At 39.4% G+C, this 8,849-nt stretch overlaps 1 non-coding gene across 1 annotated transcript; it reads right to left on the bottom strand.

Annotated features, from left to right (window-relative positions):
• Positions 1-5,994: 5,994 nt before the first annotated feature.
• Positions 5,995-6,067, bottom strand: TRNAK-CUU (transfer RNA lysine (anticodon CUU)). The gene has a single exon. It is a non-coding gene; the product is annotated as a tRNA-Lys (tRNA).
• Between the last annotated feature and the right edge of the window lie 2,782 nt (positions 6,068-8,849).

Here is an 8,849-nt window from a genome sequence, read left to right as displayed (position 1 = left end):
CGTGGAGTTGGCTTGAGATTCTTTTGCTCCCTCTGCCTCCCACTTATGCTCTCTCTCTCAAATAAATAAATAAATCTTTTTATTTTTTATTAATTTTTAATTTTTTTAAAGATTCTATTTACCTATTCATGAGAGAAACAGAGGGAGAGAGAGGCAGAGACACAGGCAGAGGGAGAAGCAGACTCCATACAGGGAGCCCGTTGTGGGACTCGATCCCAGGTTTCCAGGATCATGCCCTGGGCCAAAGGCGGTGCCAAACTGCGGAGCCACCCAGGCTGCCCTTTTTTTTTTTTTTTAAAGGTCAAGTCTCCAGTTTATTTATTTTTATTTATTTATTTTTAAAGATTTAATTTATTTATTATTCATGAGAGACACACACAAAGCGAGGCAGAGACACAGGCAGAGGGAGAAGCAGGCTCCATGCAGGGAGCTCAATGTGGGACTGGATCCTGGGACTGCAGAATCATGCCCTTGGCGGAAGGCGGCAGTCAACCACTGAGCCACCCAGGCATCCCAAGTCTCCAGTTTAAAAGTGAATATTGAACATGCAATCATGGAATCATTATGTTGTACACCTAAAACTAATTAATCTATGTGTCAATTGTATGTCAATAAAAAAGAACATACTGAATGCTCAATATAATAAATTTATAAAACAGCAACACTAAGACATGTCAACTTGAAATTTCAGAACACCAAAAAAGAGATGACTCTAGAAACTTTCAAAGGAAAAAACCCATAAACAGAAGATTGAGAGAATCATGTTGAATTTCTCCACAACACTGCATGCTAGAAGATAATGGATCATTGTCCTCAAAGTACAGAATTAAAAAATTGTTTTTAACTTAGATATATTTAGACATACATAGTATTAAAATGTTTATACTCTTCATCAGGATGGCATTAGAGGATACATTCTAGCAAAATAGAGGATACACTCTAGCAAAATTATTTATAATAATAAACCGAGAAAGATAAGTCATCAGATCCGGGAAACTGGATAGTCCAAGGATGACTGCTGTGTAGTAGATCCAGAAAGAAATCAGTACAGATCCAAGTAGGAAGACAAATACCTCCAGGAGGGAGGGCTACGTGGGGAAGAAATGGCAATGATAGTGCATAAAATGGAATTAACAGGCATTTTACAGAGATCAGAGATTCAAAGAAAACTAAGGAGAGGGGAAAAAGGGGGCAGATGTTAAATATCATTCTACACTTTCAGGCTTAGCAGTAGATAATATTTATATTGAAAACTCTGGAAAGTTGAGGAGGAATCCCATATTTCCTAAATACAGAAAAATGTTTATGCATAAAGATATCCTTTACAGTAATTAATTATAAAATCAAATAGCAAAATAAACTAAATGTCCACTAATGTGGACATAAACTAATGTCCAGAGAAATAATTAAATAAATCATGACATATCACTTGATGGGATTTAAATTAATAACATTACAACCTTTTCTGCATACCAAGCACTCATTTTAGAACCTGCCTTGGGAGCTGCCTATTAAATTGAAAGGAGGAATTGAAAAAAGGAGACTGAAAGTTGCTTGCATGTTATTGTTGTTGGAAACTAAAACTAAATGCCTTGTAGAAATGTCAATCAAGTAAATCCAAAAACAGGCAGCCAAAAACAACTCCAACTAACATGTTGTTAGTCTCTAGTATTGTCTGTATGAAGTAGGAAACAGAAGGTAAATGTTTTGGTAAACCTGTCTCTGATGGCTTTGGGAAGAAAGACACAAGGTTCGGTGATATGATCTTGAAGTGGTAGAGCCTGGAAAGAGACAGATGACTGCGGCATTGCTGACCTACTTCCAGAGTGATTCATTTTGCAATAGGAAACAAGTCAGGAAAGATCTTGGATATAGCAAAGAACAGAGGGCTCACATTCCCCTTTTCCCAGAGCAAGATCCTCAGCCAATCAAAGGATCTGTCCCTCTACCCCAGCAGCTCCAGGCATAAAGTCCTGGCTGTTTCTGAATAAGATCAGTAAAACAAGGAGACAGGAATCCCTGCAAACCCTACTGGTTGACTCCAAGCCCCAGAGGCTCTGAAATCATCTGCCAGAATGCTGAGCCTTTTATGCAATAGAGCTGTTAGATGATTTCAACAGAAATGCCCCAAATGCTTGAAAAGCTGATCAACTTTGGCTCTACATTACATCTAAACCCCCTAAAACAAGACAAACAAAAACACAGTATGAGAAGTAAAAGAGTCTGTATTACATTTTCTTAGTTAAGACTATTTTGAAACTGAAACTCCTCCAACTCCCTTTAGCCAAAAAAGAAAATTCGCTATGATGCAGGGGAATCTCTTAAACCCATGGATTGGAAACATAGCTGGGAAACCTGGAAGAGAAAATTCTCACAAACCAGACCAAATGCCCTTTTAGTCTCTAGTCTGTCTCTTTGTCTCCCTTTCTTCTTTTCAACTACTTTTGACCAATATTTTGAACTCAATGGTTCGATTGTCCTTCACTGGCACCAGTCTGGCAAAAATCCCAGCCTGTATCAATCCAACATTTAATATCATCTGTAGGTAGATCTGTACTGCTATGGACACCTGAAGAAAACCATACCGTGCAGATTGGTATGATTGAGACCAGTATGAATGCATGGTCTCCAATATCCACTGGACCTTTAATACTGCTCAGGGAGTCTTTGGCTCCCCTATTCTGTCCACATGTCCATTCTTCACAGCTCTTCTCTCACCTCCAATCCCGCTGCCTCTCGCTTATGAGTATCGACTCCCCTCATCTCTTACTTTACAAAGAAAAGGAAGTAGCAGTAATAGATCATTAGTAATAACAACAGAAGAAGAATATAATAATAATAGAAGGGATCCCTGGGTGGCACAGTGGTTTGGCGCCTGCCTTTGGCCCAGGGCGCGATCCTGGAGACCTGGGATCGAATCCCACGTCAGGCTCCCGGTGCATGGAGCCTGCTTCTCCCTCTGCCTGTGTCTCTGCCTCTCTCTCTCTCTCTCTGTGACTATCATAAATAAAAAAAAAATTAAAAAAAATAATAGAAGAGTGCTCTGTTAGGTCTCACGAACTAACTATTCTTTGATCTCTCTCCTGTTAAATGGACAAGGCATGAGAGAGAGAAAGAGAGAGAAGAGACACAGGCAGAAGGAGAAGCAGGCTCCCCACCGCCCGATGCAGGACTCGATCCTGGATCCTGGGATCACGACCTGAGCTGAAGGCAGATGCCCAACCACTGAGCCACCCAGGGGCCCCCACTCTTTTACATTTTTAATTTAAAATTTTAGGGCAGCCCTGGTGGTGCAGCGGTTTGGCGCCGCCTGCAGCCTGGGGTGTGATCCTGGAGACTGGGGATCGAGTCCCATATCGGGCTCCCTGCATGGAGCCTGCTTCTCCCTCTCCCTCTGCCTGTGTCTCTGCCTCTCTCTCTCTGTGTCTATGAATAAATAAATACAATCTTTAAAATAAAATAAAATAAAATAAAATAAAATTTTAAAAGTATAGCTTGGGGGCCCCTGGGTGGCTCAGTGGTTGAGTATCTGCCTTTGGCTCAGGTCATGATCATGGAGTCCTGGGATTGAGGCCCACATCAGGGTCCTCCTGGGGAGCCTGCTTCTCCCTCTGCCTGTGTCTCTGCTTCTTTCTGTCTCTCTCATGAATAAATAAAATCTAAAAAAAAAAAAGTATGGCTTGAGCATGAACTATTTTAGACTGTGTGCTAGAGGATATTGTGATGAACTAGACAGATGTGGTCCCTATGAACTTTCTAGCCTAGGAGACCGACTTTGACTAAAGAATTTTAAGTCTGACTTGTGTTAATTAATAGGAAGTACAGGATGCTGTGGAAATACATAGAAAGGAAATTTAATTTTATCTAGGAAGTAAGGGAAGGCCTTCTTGAGGAAGGTAAAATTTAAAGTTGCCACTTAAGGAATATGTAATAATTCAATAAGAAGAAAGAGGCTTAAGTTCTATATAGGCACGAAAATCTGATTGAGATTCCTGTGAAATTTGACAAGTGTAATCTATCAGATTTTTGTGAAACTTTGACAAGTGTATCCTAAAATTGAAACTAAAAATGGGATGCCTGGCTGGCTCAGTCAGTAGAGCATGCAACTCTTGATCTTGGGGTAGTGAGTTCAGCCCCATGTTGGGTGTACTCTTACTCATATATAAACAAACAAGTAAATAAATTAAAATTAAATAAATAAATAAAATCGAAATGAGAAAGAATAAGGTTAGGAAGCACCAAAACAATCTGAAGAGGAATAACATAGAGGAACCTGTCCTATAAAGACCTATTATAAAGTCATAGTAATTAAGACAGTATGGTGCTTGGTACAGCAACGAACCCCTCTCTATGCTTGTGCTTTTCTGCTCATCCTTCAGGACACAGTATGAATTATCACTGCCTCCAGGAAATTTCTGGCTGTTCCTGCCCTCAAAATCTTGAGTACGGGATCCCTGGGTGGCTCAGCGGTTTAGCGCCTGCCTTTGGCCCAGGTGTGATCCTGGAGTCCTGGGGTCGAATCCCACATAGGGCTCCCTGCATGGAGCCTGATTCTCCCTCTGCCTGTGTTTCTGCCTCTGTGTGTGTGTGTGTGTGTGTGTGTGTGTGTGTGTCTCATGAATAAATAAATAAAATCTTAAAAAACAAAAACAAAATCTTGACTAGGTATCATCTTGGGGTACTTCCATAGCACACTTACTTCCCTGATACTTAACACATTTACTCCAATATCCGCTTCCCCCACTCACTGTTAGGACAGAGATCATTACCTTTTTCACTGACAATCCTCAGCCTATTAGCATTCCTTTAACAGAAGACTTGAAGTACTACCTTAAAGGCAGTGTGAAGTGTGAAGACAGTGCTATCCCACCCCACTCTTGCCTATCTCTTGCTACTGTTGACTTTCCGGCCACTCCATTTATTGAAGACGTTAGTACTTTTGGCCACAGTCATATTTTCATAAAGCCAGCCTATTTTAATATCTACAAAGATAATCCATCCAAAATTTGTCTTTGAAGTTTCTTGACATCAAGCAGCAGCCTGGTGGCTCAGCGGTTTAGCACCACCTTCTACCCAGGGCATGATCCTGGAGACCTGGGATCGAGTCCCGCGTCAGGCAACCTGCATGGAGCCTGCTTCTCCCTCTGCCTGTGTCTCTTCCATTCTCTCTCTCTCTCTCTCTCTCTCTCTCTGTGTGTGTCTGTCATAAATAAATAAATAAAATCATTAAAAAAAAAAAGGAAAGTACTGAAGTTTCTTGACATCATCTTCTTTCAATAGATTCACTCTGCCTCAATGTCTCACTTGGAGGGTCATAAAGTCTACCTTCAAAATCATGAATTCAACCTTTCTACTGTGGACATAAAGGAATGTCACCCAAAGGAGAACAAACAGGTTATTTCTTCAGAGCTTGCTATAGCAAAGGAGTCAGCCACCATTACTTGCTTTTGGCAGAGACTCAATGGCAAGCAAGAAAGCTTTATAGTAAAAAAAAGTAAAGAAGGTGGCTCCAGGTATGTTCTGATTGGTGGTTGTTGGCATGAGGAAGCTGATGGCATTCTAGCTAGAAATGAGACATCTTTAGGGAGCACATGTGGCACTCTCTTGTTCTGAGTTGGAAGAGAGGGCCAATAAATAAATAAACAAATAGGGAGACCAGCAGTCATTGACCAAGTCCTGATCATTCCATGCTCTTTGATGCAGAGGTTACAGTCAGAATTCTATTGCCATATACAGTTTGGTTATTGTCCAATTCCATGTTCATATGGTTTGGCCATTGTCCATAAAAGACTATAGTCAGTCTTCTACTACTCATGAAGCATCATCTTCAATCTTTCCAGTACCTATGCAATTACTCCCTCTTTGATGACTCTTTACTTTACGTTTGGACTAATTGCCATCTCTTACTGGATTTTCTTTTCCTTTCCTTTCTTTTCTTTTCTTTTCTTTTCTTTTCTTTTCTTTTCTTTTCTTTTCTTTTTTAAGTAGGCTCCATGCCCAATGTGGGGCTTGAACTCATGACCCTGAGATCAAGAGTCACATGCTCTACCAACTGAGCCAGCTAGGCCTCCCTGAATGGATTTTCAACTTCTCCCTATTGGATATTTTCCTTCAATATCCAAGTAAGTTACAATCTTTTCCAACATAAAAAAAAAAAAAACAATCTGAACTCCATCTTTTCATCTACTAACACACCACTACCCTTTGCAAGCAAACTTCTCAGTTTTTCTTAATGTTTGGATCCATCAGAAGCCTCATTCCCACCTCTTCTCTCTACTTTCTGAGGCAGTCTTTATTTTAAAATTGATGTGTATTGGGGCACCTGGGTGGCTCAGTGGTTGAGTGTCTGCTTTTGACTCAGGGTATGATCCTGGGGTCTTGGGATCAAGTCCTGCATCAGGTTCTCCTCAGGGAGCCTGCTTCTCCCTCTGCCTATGTTTCTGACTCTCTCTCTGTGTCTTTATTCTCATGAATGAATAAATAAATAAAATCTTTTAAAAATTAATTAAATTGATGTGTATCATTACCATCTTTTTTAAAAAAGATTTTATTTATTTATTCATGAGAAACATAGAGAGAAAGAGAGGCAGAGACATAGGCAGAGGGAGAAGCAGGCTCCATGCAGGAAGCCCAATGTAGCACTCAATCCTGGGACTCTAAGATCACGCCCTGAGCCAAAGACAGACATTCAACTGCTGAGCTACTCAGGCGTCCCTCATTACCATCTTTGTATGTACCTGAATTTTACCATTAGGTTTAACTATACGAAGTTTTAATATTTGATCCTTTGGAAGTATAAAATAAACAATTCATTTAATTCAAGCAGGTGTAAATGTATGTAAACCTATACAATATATACTATGCTTTTTTTGTTAAAATTTTACATAAATATATCTTTAAAAACTTGTTTTTTCATGGAGAGGTTGGCAGGGGATGGGGTGACTGGGTGATGGGAACTTAGGGGGGCACTTGACAGGATGAGCGCTGGGTGTTATATTAGATGTTGGCAAATCGAATTCCAATAAAAAATATATTAAAAATAATAAAAATAAAAAATAAAACCTTGCTTATTCAGATGCCTGGGTGGCTCAGTGGTTGAGCATCTCTGCCTTTTGCTTAGGTTATGATCATAGGGTCATTGGATCGAGTCCCATATCAGGCTCCTTGTGGGGAGCCTGCTTCTCCCTCTGCTTATATCTGTACCTCTCTCTGTGTCTTTCGTGAATAAATAAATAAAATCTTTTATTTTATTTTTTTAAAGATTTTATTTATTTATTCATAGAGACACAGCTAGAGAGAGAGAGGCAGAGACACAGGCAGAGGGAGAAGCAGGTTCCATGCAGGGAGCCCGACATGGGACTCGATCCTGGGTCTCTAGGATCACGCCCTGGGCTGCAGGCGGTGCTAAACCGCTGCGCCATCGGGGCTGCCCAAATAAAATATTTTAAAAAAATAAAATAAAAACTTGCCTCTTATGTATAATTACATTTTTAAAATTCTTTATTTGAAATAATTATAGAATCACAGGAGGGAGTAAAGACAATACAGAGAGATCCTGTGAATGCTTCATCCAATTTCCCCCAATAGTTATATTTTATATAACTATAGCACTATATCAAAACCAGAAAAATGACATTGGTACAATGTGTTTGGATAGCTTTATACCACTTTATTATGTGTAACCACTACAATTGAAATACAGAACTATTCCATTATCACAGATGTCTCCTTGTGTTCCCCCTTTATAGCCTATATACATACCCTAAAAACTCTCACAAACACTAATTTGTTTTCCATTTCTATAATTTTGTCAGTTATAGAAAGTTATATAAATAGAATTGTGCAGCATATGTCCTTTGGGGACTGGATTTTTCACTTATAATAATGCCCTTGTCACATGTATCTCCAGTTTACTCCTTTTTTTTTTATTGCTAAGTATCCCATGGTATGGTACATCCATTTTATACCAGTTTATTCAACCAATCACCTATTGAGGGACATTCTGGTGATTTTTGGTTAGGGAAATTACAAATAAAGCTGCTAGCAATATCTGTATACAGTTGATATGTGGACATAAATATTCATTTCTTCATAATAAATGCGTAGCATGCAAGTACTGAGTTGTGTGATTAATGCATTTAATGTATGTGGTTAATGTATGAGCAATCTAGCTTCTCTATATTCTCATCAGCATTTGCTATTGTCATTACTTTTTGTTTGTCTATTATGTCTTTTCTATTAGATGTGTAGTAATTCTCATTATGGCTTTAATTATCATTTCACTAATGGCTAGTGAAGTTGAACACCTCACTTGCATCAACATAGTATTTTTTTTAGTAATCTCTTCACACCTTTTACTCCTTTCTTTTTTTTAAGATTTTGCTTATTTGTTTTTTTAGAGAGTGTGAGTTGGAGGAGGGGCAAAGGGAGGGGAAGAGAATCTTAAGCAGGCTCCACCCTAAGCTCAGAAACCAATGCAGGGCTCCTTCTCACAACCTTGAGATCATGACCTGAGCCAAAATTGAGAGTCCCACACTTACCTGATTGAGCCACCCAGGTACCCTTTTTACCTGTTTTCTAACTGGATAGTTTTAATTTTTATTTTTTTAAAGATTTTATTTATTTATTCACGAGTGACACAGAGAAAGAGACAGATACATAGGCAGAGGGAGAAGCAGGCTTCTCACAGGGATCCCAATGTGGGACTTGATCCCGGACCCCGGGATGATGACCTGAGTCAAAGACAGATGCTCAACCACTAAGCCATCTAGGTATCCCTAATTGGAATTTATTTTTTTTAATGTTGGGAGTTCTTTATATGTCCTAAATGTAAGTTCTTTATCAGATAT

The sequence above is a fragment of the Nyctereutes procyonoides genome, unplaced genomic scaffold (genome assembly GCF_905146905.1).
Source record: "Nyctereutes procyonoides isolate TBG_1078 unplaced genomic scaffold, NYPRO_anot_genome, whole genome shotgun sequence".
NCBI classification, from domain to species: Eukaryota; Metazoa; Chordata; class Mammalia; order Carnivora; family Canidae; genus Nyctereutes; species Nyctereutes procyonoides.
Note: the sequence above shows the minus strand (reverse complement) of the source record. Positions and strands in the feature narration are given on the sequence as shown.